Consider the following 20,530-nt stretch of genomic DNA (forward strand, 5'->3'; position numbering starts at 1 on the left):
CTTTGCCGTTGGTTCACCCTCCAGTGGCCGCCGCGGCCGGCGCGCTGCGGCCGGCGCACCGCGCTGATCCGATGGCAGGAGCCAGGTGCTTATCCTGGTCTCCCATGCAGGTGCAGGGCCCAAGCACCTGGGCCATCCTGCACTGCACTCCCGGGCCACAGCAGAGAGCTGGCCTGGAAGAGGGGCAACCGGGACAGAATCCGGCGCCCTGACCGGGACTAGAACCTGGTGTGCCGGCGCCGCTAGGCGGAGGATTAGCCTAGTGAGCCGCGGCGCTGGCCAAATCTCCTCTTTTATTTTTTTAATAAGGGGGGAGGTCTGGTCTTGTCTGTTGGCATAGACTCGGCTGAGCTCCTCTCTTCAAAGGAGACCAGTGCCTGGGTGCTAGCTCCAGTGGGTAAATTATTAGCCCACTCTGCCACAGGATCATACAAATGATCTGTGTGGTCCTCAGTGTAAACTCAAATTTCCCAGCAATGTCCTTTGCCAGGTGACCAGTGAGCTCTGATCATGTGGATCCCCACAGTGACGCCCCAAAATCCCAGCCACACCCCGAGTCCTCCCACGCAGCCTCAGTGTTTTCACAGTCCCGGCACACAAGCCTCCCACAGTCTTGAGCACCCAGCCCCCTTTCTGTTCTCCCGACCAGACTCAGGAGTCTCTACTTGGCTGGTTGCTGGGTGTGGACATGGGCTGGCACAGCTGTTATGTATGTTCTAAATAGTGCCTGTTCTCTATCAGCTTGTTACAGAAAGTGGTTGCAGGGTGATCAGGGAGAGAGAAACATGCCCCCCAACTTTGTTTTTTCTCCTCTAATTTGGCAGGTTACACTCTCCCTGAGGACTCCAAGCCAGATTCCCTCTAGGCTCTTCCTGCAGCTTTTTGCCAGTGGCTTGGGCTGCTACAGTATGATCCCATCTCACTCTTTAATGCTGGTGTGGAGGCTCTCAGCTGCTAGGGTCCTAGTTGTGCACATCCTTGCCCTCTACGTAGGTCCACTGTGCCCCTCCACATTGTGTAGTTTCCTCGCTGTTTTCTCCCTCTTTCCTGAGACTGCGCTCTTTCCATTTTTTAAAAATTATCTTCTCCTAGAGCAGAGCAGCAGGCTTCCTCTCTACTCTGCCATCTGAATCCCACTGCCCTCTATTTAATTTTATTAAATATATTTGTGAGGTAGACAGAGAGAATTGGTTAGAATTGTTCCACACCTCATTGACATTCTAGGATATTTTAATATTGTGAACACCACCACCATTCTTCTAGGTCATTAAACTCCATTGAAATAAAGAGTCAGACAAATTAACATTTATTAGGAGAAAATGATAAGGCGGATGTGACTGTGCTGACAGTGAATCTGTTTAAAGATGAAGACTGTGTCTTACTCAGGGTCCTTTGCTCCAGGGTATTAAGTGCCTGGAGAAACTGCTAGTCCATGGTGAAAATTAAACCTAGGAAGAACCAGTGATAAACTAATTAGAAGGGAAGAAAGGTACTGCTGCTATATATTGATCGACTGGCTCAGGAACATCATTGCACATATCACGATTACTACAGCAGAATAGCAGACTTCCAGAATCACTCCAAGATGTGTAGAAGGGGTTACAATCATGTGCACAAACATTATATCCAAGAGATGGGAAAGACACTGTGGAAGATAACAGAAAAAAAAATCAGTCTGAGACATAATAAAAGCCCTAAATCTATTCAAAGCACAGGAGACCTTTTCTGTACAAGCTAAATCCCATGTGGTATTTAGCTCATTTCCAGTACCCTTGGAAGCAGCGTTGGTATAACTCCTTCTCTCTGATTCTCTGATGCTAGACAATGACATATGTCGGATGAAATGTGGTTCTAGATGTGGACAGTGCCCTGAAGGTTCCCTCTCAACTAGACAGGTCCAAAGCCTTTGTGAAAATCTGATGTTCTGGGTTTGCAGTAGGGAGCAAGGGAGTGGTGAGCAATACCAAGTTCCTGTCCTCATGAACCTAGAATTGTAGACAGGCCATTAGTAAACACTGGAATAGATGTTATGAGATGCTATAGTGTCGATGTAGTGTGAACAGTGGAGAGATGCATGTGGACATGCTGGAGGCTCAGAGCTTGCCTGGGCAGGGGACTTTCAACTGAGACAGAATATTGATAAGCAATAGACAAATAGAACAGAGACCACAAGGATAATGGGAAAAATAGCATATTTAAGGATAGTAAGCTATAGCAGCCTTTAGACCCTGATGAATTGTGGAGTTAGGGCTTTTGGGACACTCATGATGGGCTCACAGAACAGTGAGTGACCACAGGTCCCACCAGTCCCCTTCTACCTGGGCACAGTTTGGGAATATTGCTGTCAGGATGACCTCATCTTCAGGCTCAGAACCTTATTTACTATCCACACAATCCCTGCATCTAAATATGATGCCTTGGAAGATATTTGAGCCCTGGATGATAATGAAATACACACACAATTCTCCACCAAAACCTCTGAGCCCTTGAGACACTTACTATTGTTTTTAGAAGACAGTCTATAACCTCTGCAGACGGCACCATTCTCAGCAATACATGTTGCCTCTGTAGATACACAAACTCCTAGATAGTAGTTGGTACAGAGTCTACACTGGAGAGCAAAGGCTGTAGGAAGAAAAGACTGTGTTGAGCAAGGGAGACATAACTGTTTCATCCCAATGAGCGCAGAGATCACCTGATGGCCTGGAAATGACGATCATGTTTTGCCCATAGAGATTTATTACAGGCATTGATGCATCTAGAGTCATAGATGGAGCAGGAAGAAGTATGGAGATGATCTAATTCCACTCCCCATCCATTAGGCAAAGGAGCAACTGATTGGTAGGCAGTGACACGGACTTTCTCCACACAGTTCTACCTTTTGTGTCATTTATCCTACAATTTCTTGTCTACTTCAATGAGAAACATATTAAACATAGGGCACAGAGATGGGTGTTTAAACAGGCAGAAGTGGCTAGGCTTTTTATTGGGAGTAGTCCTTGGAGTCTCTGCATCTCGAGCTCACAGATAAACCACATGTTTAGGGAGTGGAAGGCTGGAAGTCAGAGCTTGTCTCCAGTAGAGTTCAAGGAGTAGGGCATAACTCAAGATTACAGGTAGGCAAAGCCAGATGGCCAGGGATGAAGCCTTCAATTAAACTGGACATAATCCCTCAGATCATTCTTATCATCGATATGTACAGAACCTAAGAGAACAGCAAAAAGACAAGAGCTGCTTAAGTTCAAGGCTCAGTGTAAGTTGATAAAGTCAACACCATGAAATCTAAGGATTATCAATTTCTATGCAGAAAAGAAGGAGACCTGTCTGCAGTGTTTTTTTCATTGTTTATTGGCAAATTCTTGAAGCAGGACTGTGAGAAAACAGTAAGCATGAGAGTTGACCACAGTCAGGAGGGGCAGATACCAGATACCTAATCTTAGCCAATCATCAATATTAATGTGACGTTCCCTCTTCCACAACTTGTTGTTCTCTATTTTCTTCCCTGTTTTCTCTGTGGTAGATTTCCAAAACTGGTGGAAATCTAAGGATAGTCCTGCAACCAACAAATTTTTTAAGGACAGCACATTCATTGAGTGCCTGCAACGGTGACACAGGTGGTGCTAGACATCTAAGAGATATGAAGTTCTCCCTATTTAAAAGTGACTATCTCTGCTGGGAGAGGGAATTTAAGTTAGTGATGAAGATATGATTAGGATGCCTGTTTTCCATATCAGATTGCCAGAGTTTGAGTCATGGTTCTATACTTGATTCTAGCTTCCTATCAATATGTACCCTGGGAGACAGTTGGTGATGCCTCAAGTAGATGGCTTCATTCCAAGCATGTGGGAAGCTAATAATGTTTCCTGCCCCTTGTCTTATACCTTTCCAAGCCCTGGTAATTGTTGGCTTTGCATGGGGGTTGTGAACCAGGGATGGTAAGTCTCAGCCTCTCAAATTTAAATAGCAATTTTCTCCATAACCTTAGAAGAAATTGATCATAGGTAATGCAGCTGGAGAGCACTACAGATCCAACATTATATTCAACAGCTATCTGTATACATAAGCAGAGCCAAACATCTTCTCTTGAAGATGGTCAATTAAAACTTTTTTTACATTATATATTATATATACATATTATATATAATATATACATTATATTATAATACATACATTATATTATAAATTAATATAAATATAAATATATAAAATTTATATATTTTATATATAATATAAATATATAAAAATGAAAAATAAATATATATATATATATTTTAACTTTTATTTAATGAATATAAATTTTTTAACTTTTATTTAATGAATATAAATTTCCAAAGTACGATTTATGGATTACAATGGCTTCCCCCACATACCGTCCCTCCCACCCACTACCCTCCCCTTTCCCACTCCCTCTCCCCTTCCATTCACATCAAGATTCATTTTCGATTATCTTAATATACAGAAGATCAGCTTAGTATACATTAAGTAAGGATTTCAACAGTTTGCTCCCACACAGAAACATAAAGTGAAAAATAATAGATGATTTTTTTTAAATGATGATGATCAGATCAGACCTATTGTCATGTTTAATCCCAGTGAGAGTCAAGTTGGGAGTTGATAATTTCTTTTTTTTTTTTTTTTATTTACAGAGGATCAGTTTAGTATACATTAAGTAAAGATTTCAACAGTTTGCACCCACATAGAAACACAAAGTGAAATATATTGTTTGAGTACTCGTTATAGCATTAAATCTCAATACACAGCACATTAAGGATAGAGATCCTACATGAGGAGTAAGTGCACAGTGACTCCTGTTGTTGACTTTACCAATTGACACTCCTGTCTATGGCATCAGTAGTCTCCCTATGCTCCAGTCATGAGTTTCCAAGGCTATGGAAGCCCTCTGAGTTCTCCGACTCTTATCTTGTTTAGACAAGGTCATAGTCAAAGTGGAGGTTCTCTCCTCCCTTCAGAGAAAGGTACCTCCTTCTTTGAAGACCTGTTCTTTCCACTGGGATCTCACTCGCAGAGATCTTTTTCCAGAGTGTCTTGGCTTTCCATGCCTGAAATACTCTCATGGGCTTTTCAGCCAGCTCCGAATGCCTTTAGGGCTGATTCTGAGGCCAGAGTGCTATTTAGGACATCTGCCATTCTATGAGTCTGCTGAGTATCTCACTTCCCATGTTGGATCACTCTCCCCTTTATTTATTCCATCGGTTAGTGTTAGCAGGTACTAGACTTGTTTATGTGCTCCCTTTGACTCTTAGTCCTTTCATTATGATCAATTGTGAACTGAAATTGATCACTTGGACTAGTGAGATGGCATTGGTACATGCCACCTTGATGGGATTGAATTGGAATCCCCTGGTATGTTTTTAACTCTACCATTTGGGGCAAGTCAGCTTGAGCATGTCCCAAATTATACATCTCTTCCCTCTCTTATTCCCACTCTTATGTTTAACAGGGATCACATTTCAGTTAAATTTCAACACTTAAGAATAACTGTGTGATAATTACAGAATTAAACCAGTAGTATTAAGTAGAACAGACAAAAAAACTACTAAGAGGGATAATGTATTAAGTTGTTCATTAACAGTCAGGGCTATGCTGATCAAGTCACCATTTCCCATAGTGTCCATTTCACTTCAACAGGTTTCCTTTTTGGTGTTCAGTCAGTTGTCACCGATCAGGGAGAACATATGGTATTTGTCCCTTTGGGACTGGCTTATTTCACTCAGCATGATGTGTTCCAGATTCCTCCATTTTGTTGCAAATGACTGGATTTCGTTGTTTCTTACTGCGGTATAGTATTCTAAAGAGTACCTATCCCATAATTTCTTTATCCAGTCTACCGTTGATGGGCATTTAGGTTGGTTCCAGGTCTTAGCTATTGTGAATTGAGCTGCAATAAACATTAAGGTGCAGACAGCTTTTTTGTTTGCCAATTTAATTTAAATATAAATATATAAAAATAAAAATAAATATATTATAAATTATATATTATAAATCTCTCTCTCTCTATATATAGAGATTTATAATATATAATTTATAATATATTTATTTTTATTTATTTATTTATTTATTTTTTTATTTATTATTTATATTTTTTATTTATTTTTTATTTATCTCTCTCTCTCTCTCTCTATATATATATATATATAATAAATGCCACCTCTTGGGGCATATATTATTATATATTATATATATATATATATATATAGAGAGAGAGAGAGAGAGAGAGAGATTTCCATCTGTTGTTCACTCCCCAAATATCAGCAATGACCAGGTATGAACCAAGCTAGAGTCAGCACAGGGGAACTCAATCCAGGTCACAGTCATGGATGGCAGGAAGCCAGTCATTTGAGTCACCACTGATACTTTCCAGGGTCTGCATTGACAGCAAGTTGAAGTCAGAGGAGAGTGTGGTCTGGAACCCATTGCTTCAGTGAAGGATCCTGGTGTCTTAACCACTAGGATCAATGCTTGTTTCCAAGCACAGCCAGTTAAAATAGTGTTTTGGTGGAGGTCAGATTTCATTGGTGGTAGAAACAAGATGGTGATTCTATCCCCAGTGGCACTAGATGAACCTTGGGGCTCACTGCCAGTGTTCCCTCTTACTGACCACTGACTGAGCTTTGCTACCTCCACCATGGTAATCAAGTTCTGGTGTTCTTCATGCTCTAAAAAAACTATCTAGGATTGGCCTTTATTTTTTGACCCTCAGCCACTTCATATCTTTTATGGGTCCAGCTTCCTGCTAATGCCACCCCAAGAGGTGGCATTAATGGTTCATAGAGTTGAGTTCTTGTCACCCATTTGGAAGACTTGGATGGCTTTCCAGGCTTTTGGGTCTGGCCTGACCAATCTCTGGCTGTTAGGAGCGCTTGGGCAATGAACCTTCAAACAGAGGACAAATCTGTTTGTGTCTTTCAATCTCTCTTTGTGTTTCTGCCATTAAACTAAATAAACGAATATATATGTACATATATATATATATATGAATACACACATATACAATTTTGGAAAGTTTGTTTCAGTCAAATGTCATTAAAGATTGTCAACTCCCTATCCTTCTCTTCAAATATCATCAGGAGCATAAACTATGGTAAATTAAAACTAAAATATTATTTTAAGATTGTTATCATGTATATTTTATTACCTTTCAGCTCTAGCTCATATTTGAAATGTACTCTAAGAGAACAGGAAGCTAATTTAAAGTTATCTCTACAAAGGTCTCTTTCTTTTTTTAGCTTCATAATTTTTACTGAAATCTTTGTAAGGATATTTAAAATGCCTATCTTGGACCCTTCTCTTGGCCACCCTGGCTGGAGGTTTCCAACTTGAGTAAATCTTGCTTTGCTCTCTCTGCCTTGTCTGTGTGATAATTCTTCATGAGACAAAGAACTGTGGTCATCTCTTTGCCGCTGCCACTTCATCCTTAACAGATGCATTAAGAAAGTCAAGATCCTCTTCATTAGGTCACTGTTCACACGGGATCTTTCCCAATCAGGACCCTCACAGATGCTGTTTCATATGGCATTTCTGAAGTTTTTCAGCATTTCTTCCTTCTTCTCTACTGAATGTGTCCTTTTTCAAGTGCAAAGCCTCCGAATTGCCCCACATTCCCCTCTGATGAGGACACTGTGACTGGTCTGTTGTAAAGCAGTTTTGTGTAGATCTCTGAGTTCATCTGTTTTCTTCTTATAGAGAAAGGTGTCCTTTCAATTCCTTGTGCAATTGTAAACAGCTCCCTTTGTAAGGAAGAGACCCCCATTGCCAACCTCCCTACTTTCATCTTTTCCATCTTTGTCCTCCTCCTCTCTCGGGTCAGGCCTGTCAGGCTCCTCCTGGAGCCCTCGTACATGGGCTGGGCGGCAGTGCCCTCTCTCTCCGCAGCAAGGCCGACGAGGACATACTGAGGGCCACAGTCCCTGCTGCTGCCAGCCGGACACACAAGGTACATGGAGGCTCCAGAGGTCGATAGATAGAAGGTGTGGGGGGCTGTTGACCTGACTGTCCAGTTGTCAGCTCTGCTCCCCCTATTTCTTCAAATGTAGGAAGATATTCATGGTCTCATCTTGTTGTAGGCAGACATATAGAATAAAATTGATCAGGTTTGTGACTGGAGGACCACACCTTCACCACACCCCTGTGTGACCTCATGCCCCTACCTGATCACACCTGTTCACCCACTGGCCAATCAGATTAATTAACCACTCCCCTTTGGAAGTGAATTAAAAGCCTGGGACATGATGTGCCTGCTCCTCTCCTTTCCTTGGGCTTTTGCCAGTACGGGGCTGGCTGTGGTCCTGCACCTCCAGGGCAGGTGGCCTTTGGGCCACCCACCCAGTGCTTCCTGGCCTAGATGCTCCTTACATGGCTGGTTCCTGGTACTTGGTATGAATCCAGATTTACCTCTCTCTATTAGATCGGGCTCTCACTCTCCTATGCATCTTTCTCACTGAATAAAAGCTTAAAAATGTATCATGCTACCTCATTCATCTATGCCAGTATTCAAAATTCTTCTCTGAATATTAGGCAAGAACCCACACAGGCTTATTAATATTGGTAGTTTATTAATAATCATACAGTGATATCATATGGCACCCCATAGTCTGGTTTCATAGGGCACCCCAGATGGGAATTTTGGGGACTTTAAGGGGGCCATGTTTTGATACCATATTTTAGGGGCCTATTCCAATATCAATCTCTACCACCATTTCTCCTTCTGAAGCAGGAAAACTTTTTAATTAATTAATTAATTAATTTTTTTATTTAGTAAATATAAATTTCTAAAGTACAGTTTATGGATTACAATGGCTTCCCCCCAATAATTTCCCTCCCACTTGCACCCCTCCCATCTCCCGCTCCCTCTCCCATTCCATTCACATCAAGATTCATTTTCTTTTTTTTTTTTTAACTTTTATTTAGTAAATATAAATTTCTAAAGTACAGTTTATGGATTACAATGGCTATCCCCCCCATAACTTCCCTCCCACTTGCACCCCTCCCATCTCCCGCTCCCTCTCCCATTCCCTTCACATCAAGATTCATTTTCAATTATCTTTATATACAGAAGATCGGTTTAGTATATATTAAGTAAAGATTTCATCTGTTTGTACCCACACAGAAACACAAAGTGTAAAATACTGTTTGAGTACTAGTTATAGCATTACTTCACATTGGACAACACATTAAGGACAGAGATCCCACATGAGGAGTAAGTACACAGTGACTCCTGTTGTTGACTTAACAATTTGACACTCTTGTTTATGGCGTCAGTAATCTCCCTAATAAGAGAAAAACCCCTTTTTTATGTGCCCACATTATGGGTCTCTTTAAAGCCTCTAAGGACAGAAATAATACAGTGGTCTTTTCTGTTGTTTCCATCTGCGGCTGTCACTAATCCCAACCTTGACCCTGCCTCTTGGCTAATCCAGTAGCATTTTTTTCCTTTCAAACTCCATATGTTATCTGTATCCATTAGCCAAAATATATTGTTAAACTTTGTTATACAGTTGTGTTGATGATAATAAGATCAATTGAATTATCTCAATTCTATGTGAGTTAGTACATTTAGAAGCTATGTGTTGTTCCAGTTTATATCTAGCCTAAGAGGTTGAATTCTTTTCTACTAGTCACCTGCACAGAGAGGCAAGAAGATGAGACTTGTGAGGCCTGGGCTGTGGTGCAGGTTAAGCTGCAGCCTACGGCGCTAGCATCCCATATAGGGCACCAGCTCCAGTCCCATCTGCTCTAATCTGTTTATGGAACGTATTTTCACATTATCTTCTCCTTATTTTCTAATATACTCATATTTCTCTAAGATTTTTTTTCTGTCATTTACTTAATTTTGTACTGATTCCTTTTTAAAAATTATTTGTTTATTTACTTGAAAAGTCAGAGATAGACATAGGCAGACAGAGAGACAGACAGGGAAAGACAGAGGAGAGAGTTTTCCATCTGCTAGTTCACTCCCAAAATGATCACCATGGCTAGGGTTGGGCCGGGGGTAACTAGGACCTTGGAACTGTGTCCAGGATTCCAATGATGGTATCAGGCACCCTCGTATATGGGCCATTTTCCACTGCTTTCCCAGCTACATTAGTAGGGAGCTGGATCAGCAGAGCAGCCAGGACTCAAATAAACACTGTGAATTGGGATGCAAGTGTCACAAGCAGCAGAAACAGCAGATTACATGCTTGCCTCTCTTACTGATTTCTTATTGAAGAAAAAATACATACAGAGGCTACAATGCATGCAGACATATCTACAATAATTTTTTTATTTTTATTTTTTTATTTTTTGACAGGCAGAGTGGACAGTGAGAAAAAGAGACAGAGAGAAAGGTCTTCCTTTGCCGTTGGTTCACCCTCCAATGGCTGCCACGGCTGGCGCGCCGCAGCTGGCGCACCACGCTGATCCGATGGCAGGAGCCAGATACTTATCCTGGTCTCCCATGGGGTGCAGGACCCAGGGACCTGGGCCATCCTCCACTGCACTCCTGGGCCATAGCAGAGGGCTGGCCTGGAAGAGGGGCAACCGGGACAGAATCGGTGCCCCAACCAGGACAAAACCTGGTGTGCTGGCACCGCCGGCGGAGGATTAGCCTATTGAGCCGCAGCGCCGGCTTCTATAATAATTTTCATACTCCATCACCAAGTATCAAAGATGAACAATAAGAGGACAAAAGTGTCAGTGTACAAACGGATAAGGAAGCAGATAATAGGTGGAGAAGGGTGCTGTTACCTATCAGTAATAGCTAATCCATTATTAAATGGATTAAATTTAAGTGTATTAGAAAAATATAGACTAGATAACAAAACAAGACCAATGCAATATGCTGCCTCAAAAAAGTTAATTCAGCAGTGAATACATAGACTGAGAATGAAGGAATAAGAAAAGATATTTCATACAGCCAAAAATCAAAAGTGAACAGGAGGAGCTAGACACAATAAGCATATTTTAAGTCAAAAACTGCTAAAAAAGACAAATAAGGGGGCTGACATCATGGCTTAGTGGTTAAAGCTGTGGCCTGTGATGCTGGCCACCCATATGGGCACCAGTTCACGTCCCATCTCTCCACTTCTTATTCAACTCCCTGATAATGGCCTATAAAAAGTAGTGGAGGAGGGCTCATGTGCTTGGGCCCCTGCTACCCATGTGGGAGACCTGGAAGAGGATCCTGGCTTTGGCCTGTCCCAGTACTGGCCATTGAGGCCATCTGGGGAGTGAATCAGTAGATGAAAGACCTCTCTGTTTCTCCATCTCTCTCTGTAACTCTTTCAAATAATTAAATAAATCTTTAAAAAAAAGATAAATAAGGTCATTATATTATGATAAAAACCGGTTAAGCAAGAGGATACAATGTCGTTAAGTATATAAGCACTGACCACTGAACCACCAAATGTAGTTGTAAGGGGAAACATAACTCCAATACAATGAGAGTTGGTGATTCAACACCCTACTTTCATTGATGGACAGAAATCTACAAAGAAACATCATTGGTTAACTATATATTATAGATCAAATTAATCTAAAAGGCATTTTTAGAACATTTTATATAGTAACTTCAGAATGCACATTGTTATTTTTAGTACATGGAACTTTCTCCAGGACAGACCATATGCCAAGATACAAATATATCTCACAAATTTTTAAAAATTGAAATCATATCCTATGTTTACTTTAATTAATCATCAGGGAAATGCAAATAAAAGCTGCGATGAGATATAATTTCACCATAGTTAGAATTACAAAAAATATCAAAAGGAAAAAAATGCTGATGAGGACATGAAAAAAGCAATGCTTTCCTATACTGTTGGTGAGAAAGAAATTAGTACAGCCATTTTGTAAAAGAGTATGGTGGTTAGTTAATTAACTAAAAGTTGAACTACCATAAATCTAGCAATTCTACCACTGGGTGTATATGTGAAGGGGAGGATTCAGTGTGTAGAACAGATATCTGCCCTCCACTCTTTATTGCACCAGTATTAAGTATAGCAATGATATGGAATCAACTTAGCTGTTCAATTACATATTAATGGATAAAGAAAATGTGATAGAATTGCACAATGGATTATTCAACCACAGAAAATAATGAAATCCTGTCATTTCCAACTCCTGGATGACCCTTCAGGACACTGTAAATGAAATGAGCCAGGCACAGAAAAACAAACAAAAAACCATACTGCATGTTCTTACTTGATTGTGGAAGCTAGAAAAGTTGATCTCATACAAGAAAAGTGCAGCATAGCAGCTAGTGGAAAGAAGGTAGTAGAAAGAGCAACATGGAGACGATGGAACAAGGGTGCAGTAGGATGGAGGAGGAGTAACTTCTACTGTTCTTTTTGTTTGTTTGTTTGTTTGTTTGTTTGTTTTGACAGGCAGAGTGGACAGTGAGAGAGAGAGAGACAGAGAGAAAGGTCTTCCTTTGCCGTTGGTTCACCCTACAATGGCCGCCGCGGCTGATCTGAAGGCAGGAGCCAGGTGCTTCTCCTGGTCTCCCATGGGGTGCAGGGCCCAAGCACTTGGGCCATCCTCCACTGCACTCCCTGGCCATAGCAGAGAGCTGGCCTGGAAGAGGGGCAACCGGGACAGAATCCAGCGCCCCGACCGGGACTAGAACCCAGTGTGCCAGCGCCGCAAGGCGGAGGATTAGCCTAGTGAGCCACGGCGCCGGCCTAACTTCTACTGTTCTACAGCATATTAGGATAACTATGTTGAACAACAGTTAGTTACGTATTTCAGAATAGCTAGTGGAGAGGATTCTATGTTCACAATATAAAGAAATGATAAGGGGTCAGCACTGTGGTGTAGCGGGTAAAGCTGCTGCCTGCAGTGCTGGAATCCCATGTGGGTGCCAGTTCAAGTCCCGGCTGTTCCTCTTCCCATCCAGCTCTCTGCCATGGCCTGGGAAAACAGTAGAAGATGGCCCAAGTTCTTGGGTCCCTGCACCTGTGTGGGAGACCCGGAAGAAGCTCCTGGCTCCTGGCTTCGGATTGGTGCAGCTCTGGCCGTTGCGGCCATTTGGGGAGTGAACCAGCTGATAGAAGACCTCTCTCACTGTCTCTGCCACTGCCTTTCTGTAACTCTTCATTTCAAATAAAAATTAAAGAAATGATGAATGTTTAACTGAATGGCTATGCCAATCACCTTGATTTAATCATTGCATATTATAAATATGCTTTGAAATATCACATTGTATACTGTGAATATCTACAATTGCTATGTCAACATAAATAACACAAAAATAGGAAGAAATCACTATTGCATCATATTAATGATGTCTAGATAATTTCTCCCCAAGAAAAATGAGTCAAAAAGGATCTAAGAGGAGTAACTGAGGGTGATTAATCAACATGGTCAAATAGAGAGTTCAGAAAAATCAGTCAAATCTGGAAGGGATAACTTTAGATTGGGCAAGGAGCCATGTGCAGCAAGCATTTGGTTAGGAGTAGCTATAAGCAGCTTAGCATGGGTAGCAAAGTGCCCTGTAGGCGCAGGGCAACAAAAGGGAAAAAAGCCACTTTTGTGTTTAGCAGACTCATATAGCAAAATCTGACATTTCTTTAGACCCAAAAATGAAATCGTTAGAGAAAAGGTTAAATTTGAATTGAGGGTGGGAAATAATTGCCATCAGGGTACTTTGAAAGGGCTATCACCCAAACAATTTCTTTGGAAATACTCGATCCTACTATACAAATTATTTGGGAGATGTCTGTTACGTGGATACATGCACACTGAAGTCTCTGTAAAATGGCAAACAATATGAATCAAAGGCATTTGTTGAGATATTGAATTCAAACCTGTAGTAAGAGTGAGGTTTAATTCTTTTGCAAGATAAATTGTCTGCCTGCTTTCAGCCATAATGTTGTGACAGAAGGCTACCAGCAAAACTATATCTTGAGATATCTTTAATCCCATAGGAATGTCAGATATGCCTTCCAGAAATTGGGGCAGTGATGCAGAACTTGAGACATGGAATTCCAGGAGCAGCCAATGACCATGTTTCTAGGGAGCTCTGCACGTTCATTCTTGGATCTAGGCCTGCCACTGAGACAATGACACAACACGTCAAGGAGGTGCAGCTGCTATTGTGAACAGTCTGATCTCTAACACTGTCCTCTTGAGAGGAGAATTCTGGAATTGAAGAATATGTTGTGATATTTGCCCTGAAAATAGTAAAGCTTGGGGATACAAGTACACAATAGAATCCATAAGCTCCTTTGGCAGTGCAGGCAGAATTTTATTCTCATCCCAAAGTTAATGTACCATTTCCTGAGTATTGTCCTGCTGTTTTGTGAAGCAGATCATATTCGATGATTGGCGACTAAAGACATTCCTATGTGAGAATACAATCACAGACATTGCTAGGCGACTTGCAACGAAGAATGAAAGGAAGCAGCATAAATGCTCATGAGAAAATCCCAGTTTCCTGGCTAAAGTGTATTCTCTGTGTGATACCTGGGGATGTAGAAGTAGGGGGTGTGTTTCAAGGCTGCCCTCATGCTCCTGGTGCTCAATTCCTCTGTAGCTGTTCTGTACCATTTCCATGTAGATATTGCTGCAGAAGCCAATTGCGTTTGGGTCTTACTGGTGGTTTGAAGGTGAAACATTTTGGTCTTTTCTCAATAGAGAATTTCTTTTTTTATTATTTAATAAATGTAAATTTACAAAGTGCAACTTTTGTATTGTTGTGGCTCCCCCCCACCTCACTCCCTCCCGTGGCCCTCCCCTCTCCCACTCCCTCTCCCATCCCGCCCTTCATCGAGTTTCATTTTCAATTACTTTCATATACTGAAGATCAACTTAGTATACACTAAGCAAGGATTTCAACAGGCTGCACTCACACAACCGAACAAGGTATAGGGCATTGTTCGACTAGTAGTGTTGTTAATAAGTTTCATAGTAGAACACATTAAGGACAGAGATCCTATGTGGGGAGCCTGTACTCAGTGACCCCCGTTGTTGATTTAACAATTGGCACTCTTATTTATGGCGTCAGCAATCACCCGAGGCTCTTGCCATGAGCTGTCTAGGCTATGGAAGCCCCTTGAGTTCACCAACTCTGAACTTGTTTAGTCAAGGCCGTATCACAGTGGAGGTTCCTTCTTCCCTTTGGAGAAAGGCGCCTCCCTCCTTGATGGCCTGTTCCTTCCGCTGGGGTCTTGTTCACCAGGATCTTTCATTTACATTGTTTTTTGCCACCATGTCGTGGCTTTCCATGCCTGTGAGACTCTCATGGGCCTTTTAGCCAGATCCGAATGCCCCAAGGGTTGATTCTGAGGCCGGAGTGCTGTTTCGGGCATTTGCCATTCTATGAGTCTGCTGTATGTCCTGCCTCCCCCGCAGGATCATTCTCTCCCTTTTAATTCAATCCTTCATTATTTACTTACACTGGTCTTGTTTGTAAAATCTCTTCGACACTTACCCTATCTTTTTTGATTGGTTGTGTACTTATACTTTACCAAGTGCGCTGGCATTGGTACCTGCCTCCTTGATAAGACTGAGTTGAAATCCCCTGGCACATTTCTAATTCCACCATTGGAGGTAAGTCCGAGTGCCCAAGTCTAATGTAATGGATCTCAAATTTTCAAAATCTAAAGTTTGCTGAGGGAATTTTTTGGGAAACAGTAGAGGCAAAATCTTTCCCAAATTGAGACTATTATTTTAATTTCCAGTTTGCTCAGTTTCACTTTCATAGCTATTTTTTTGAAATAGATTTTTAAATTTTCAAAATGATATTTTTCATGTATTGAAATTATGACATATATCATTTTTAGGATACTAGTATCAATTGATTGAAATATGTTGTTTAACCCTAGTTGCAATCCAAGACAAATCCCTCATTTGTCATAATACATATTTTGAAATCTGTGAAATTAAGTAGTCATTTATTTAGAATTTTCATTGACACCAATAAATTAGGTGTTCTATAAGTTTCTTTTAATCATTAAGCATATAAGCTTTTTTTTTTTTGACAGGCAGAGTGGACAGTGAGAGAGAGAGAGAGACAGAGAGAAAGGTCTTCCTTTGCCATTGGTTCACCCACCAATGGCCGCCGTGGCTGGCACGCTGTGGCCGGCGCACCACGCTGATTTGATGGCAGGAGCCAGGTGCTTCTCCTGGTCTCCCATGGGGTGCAGGGCCCAAGCACTTGGGTCATCCTCCACTGCACTCCCTGGCCACAGCAGAGAGCTGGCCTGGAAGAGGGGCAACCAGAACAGAATCCGGCGCCCCGACCTGGACTAGAACCCGGTGTGCTGGCGCCGCAAGGCGGAGGATTAGCCTAGTGAGCCGCGGCGCTGGCCCATAAGTTGTTAGAATCAGTAGTGCTTTGGATTCTGAGAGGATATGAGTAGCTTTAGTTTTACTTATCATTCTAGAAAATTTTTCAGAAGAGAGATGGTCTTTTCTGAAATATGTGTTGGCATAGAAAAGAGCATCCAAACTCATCTATGGTTTTGTATTTTGTTAATGCTTTTGGCTGACTACTAAAAGAACAACTTTTACTAGAATTTAACAACTTTTATGATGATATAATCATAAATTCTATTCTTACATCCAATTTAGCACATTTTCTAGAATTTCGTTTTGATGGCTTTGAAAATATGAATTAGAAATCATGAACTCTAATCTTAAGCTGGAAAGCTATATATCCACCTAAGATGATAAGAAATGAGGTGTAGAAAGTGAGATAACCTTATGCCACATGGGACAAGAAGTTACCTATAAAAGTGAGAAGGAGTTGACACCTGTTTTTGGGTATTCCACACCTAACATCTGGACATTTTTGCCTTTTTATCAGAGTTTTCACACACACACAAAGTGCAGATTACAACCACAAAGGAGACATTTAACTCCTTATCTGATGAAATTGAAATATTAGCAGAAATCACACATGGCTCATTATTAGAAGAGCTATCATTCAATCCAGAGCACATCACTGTGCTAGAAGAGATTAAAACCACATGAAATTTCTCAAAGGATGAAGACAGAACATTATGTGATTCAGACCTGTTCGTGAGCCTATTCTGGGCAGTGTCTTCCATCTGCACTGAGTGTTCGGAGAGCAGGTGGAGGCCCAGTGAGAGGCACACAAACACCAGAGTATGCCAGCCCAAAATATGGATTCATTGCCCAGCTGAGGCCAGTTGCAAACCCTTTCCAATTACCTTGGCCAAGCAAGACGATGAGTTGAAGGGTAGCCTCTTCCACATGGCAATTTCCTCAACTATGCACGATTTCCCACCAACCCCAGAAACAGAAAGGGACAACATGTGTGTGTGCAGGGTGTCACTCCTGGAAGACCCCAGCAACAGAAATTCACAAGAAACCCAATTGCATCCCATAAGCAGTACACAGTGACCCCAGAGGAGAGACACTGGAGTATTCATCCTGCTTACTCAGCTTTCAGAAACTGCTCTACAGCCAAGTTAGACCCCAGAGACTCTGCTCAATGTCAGACTCAGTCTGTGGGACCCTCAGGCAGGGTTGGGGAGCTGACTCACTCTGCCCTGGTGAGTCAGGAGAGTTGGGGCAGTTGGGTCTAGATTCCTGGCTCCTCTAAACTCCCCCCTGAAGTAACTCAGGAACAGAACCTGGAAGGGTGAAGTGGGACAATGGCTCAGCTGGTCTAAAATGAGTGAGGAGCCTGATGCTTTGTCTGTGAACTTGCCTCAAGCCCTCAGCAACGGTTAACATTCAATATGCACATCCTGTGCATGATCTCACTCTATTTGCATGTGTGCGTGTGTGTGTGCGCGTGAGACACAGAGAGAGGGAGAGACAGAGAGAGAGAGAGAGAGGGAGAGAGAGAGAGAGAGATCCTGGAAAGGAAGGCAGGAAAAATATCGAATTATAACAAAGTTTCTTTCTGATGATTGGCTTGGATGGTATTGAATTTTGTAGTATCTTCACATTTACAGCAACATTTCTGATACATTTGAGAGTTCCTCTGTGTTTTCCACAAGCTTTCTGTATTATTAGTAACTTATTAGTATGGTCTATTTGTACCCAAAAGATGAACTTATCTGTAATCATCACTAGTAACTACCTTCCTTCCTGTATGAGATCCTTTTCATGGTTAGTGTTTTTCTGCTTCCCTAGAACTACATCTCTCTTCTTAATCAGCTCTACTTGCCCTCTTTGGGCTGTGAGTTTCTCAGACTTTCTCTGCTATGTCTTAATAGGGATAATTTTTTTTGTTTCAAAGCCTTAATTTTATTTTTATAAGTCATCTATTTAGAAATATAATAAAATGACTGTTATACCTATATACATATTAAGCCAGATCTCTTCAAGTTGAGGCAGCATGATTCCAGATAACTTTTGGATGAACACAGGATTGACTAAATCACAGAAATTGGATTGAAACATTATACACACATAACTCTAATTTTGGAATTTGCATAGTTAGCCCTAACAATACTTCATATGTGTAGCACTGTTTCCTGGGTATCAAGAAGTGAGCAACGTACACAGAGTTGTGTCGTGATTCAGATCAAGTATACAGTGTAGTTTACTCCTGTGCAGTGCCAGCATAATATGCCAGGTCTTTATGGCAGCAGGGAGAAAAGATTTAAAAAAGCCAAATTCAATAACAGGTTTTATTTTAGGCTTTATGTTACTGAAATTTTAAATTTTGATAGTGTTTGGATTTGGGGAGGGATTCTATTAGTTTTTTAAAGGTTCATGTCATTCTATAGCATTATGTATCCCTCCCTTGCATAGCACTGATTACAAGATTAACTTCAAAAGAAGTTTAAATTTTTTTTCCTTAAGGAACTATTAGTGCCCTTCCCACTGAAAATGCATAGGAGAATATGATTAGTGAGAGTTACGGAAGGAGATCTTTATCCTGTAAAAATAAAATTTGATCATATATTAACTAATTTTTTTCCTAGGTAGCTGGATTTGTGACTGTTGTCAGCGAGTCCCCCCCCCAACACCCAGGAAAGTGGGCAGAAGGGGTAAAAACAGCAAAGAGGGATAAAATAGTTTTTTTTTTGTCACACTGTATATCCATTTAAGTGGAATATTTGGTGCCAATTTATTTACTTTTCATTTTTATGCCAATAAAAGTTTTTGAAATTAACTGTGAGCTTGAAATCTGCAAGCTGATTTACTTTATTATAAGTTGCTCTTACTCTTGAAAGTAATTATAGGTAGAAAAATAATTCATCTTCCAAAAGATTTTTTATCTCAGTACTTTGGCTCTCTCGAGAAACTAAGTTGCAAAATAGAGCAATTTAATTTAGACTACTTAACTATTTCTCCATTAGCTTGAGAAACATTTATTTTCATGAAGTTTTCCTAATCTTGTATTGGTTCTGGCCTACCATAGGTAGAGTAATTTAATAACTGAAGAACTTTAATAGCCCAAGATGATAAAATGACAAATGGCCTACACTAAGTTGATGTGGCTGGGTACTGAAGTTAACTGGTGCAGCCTGCCTGCCAGGAAATCATGTTGGATATACTGTTTTAGTGCTACTCGGGCCACCATGCTCCTCCCATCCCCACATGCCAATTATCTAACCTGGTCAGATAAGCATCCTAGGAATGCTGCCCAAACACCTTCACATCTTTCTCCCCACCCCCTGTGTCAGTAGGGCAGTGCCTCACCCTCACCTTGGAAGATCACAAAAGGTAGAGATCCCAGGAGCAGGAGCATGAGCAGGGACTTGTCCATCTCAGTCAGGACAGCAGGACAATGCTGCAGGCTGGAGGAGTCAGGCAGAACTGTGCCCAGGCTGAGGACAGGTTGTGCTCTGTGCAGATAAGGGCAGCTGAGAACCTTGACAGAACTGCTTCCTGATTATGGGCAGAAAATTCCTTTATATGCTTGCCAGTGGGCATTTCAGCAGTACCTGGGCACTGGAAAGCTTCCCAAATATCCAGCCCCTTTGAAGCTTGGGCTTGCCCCTTCTTGTCTCCTATTTGATGGTATTAGTGTTGGTTTTTCCTTCTATCACCCACAGGTTGAAGGTCATCCTGTTGCTGAGCTTATGTTGTCAATGATGGTGGTAGTGGCAGCAGTAAGCAGCTACTCAGTACCTTCCTGAAATCATGACCTGAGTCTGTTGCCAGGAGACAATATCTGCATTGAGATATACCTTCTGCTTAATACAGACGCATCAGAAACAGAAAAAACACCATCACAACAGTGTCTTCAACCCTCATTATGCCTCATAAAAATAACCAAGCTCCAAGACACTCAGCATTTTTTGGAGACCCAGCAAATAGAAGAAGCCAGATCACGATTGTGCAGATCATGATTGTGCAGTTTGAGTCTGATATCACAGCCCAAGAAACCATGGCAGTCCTATGGTATTCTGTCTCTCATCTTGCCAATAGACAACACTGTCAGGGCGAGAACCTTCACAGTCAGCGTCATCAGTGAACCAGAGCACTGTGCAGAGCACATGCTAATGCACAGAGCAGGCATCAGTACATACTGCTAGTAAACAAGGAAAGACACAGCAAATAAGTGAATGTGGGTTGGTCTGCTTTGCCAGAAGTCCCAATG

At 41.5% G+C, this 20,530-nt stretch overlaps 1 long non-coding RNA gene across 1 annotated transcript; it reads right to left on the reverse strand.

Moving 5' to 3' along the window:
* Window positions 1-1,283: 1,283 nt before the first annotated feature.
* Window positions 1,284-19,819, reverse strand: LOC138846644 (uncharacterized). Its single transcript, XR_011384174.2, has 3 exons — window positions 19,633-19,819; window positions 2,500-2,625; window positions 1,284-1,645 (listed from the first exon to the last, which is right to left on the reverse strand). It is a non-coding gene; the product is annotated as an uncharacterized LOC138846644 (long non-coding RNA).
* Between the last annotated feature and the right edge of the window lie 711 nt (window positions 19,820-20,530).

Source organism: Oryctolagus cuniculus, chromosome 1 (genome assembly GCF_051225735.1).
Source record: "Oryctolagus cuniculus isolate XC-2025 breed Fujian yellow rabbit chromosome 1, ASM5122573v1, whole genome shotgun sequence".
NCBI classification, from domain to species: Eukaryota; Metazoa; Chordata; class Mammalia; order Lagomorpha; family Leporidae; genus Oryctolagus; species Oryctolagus cuniculus.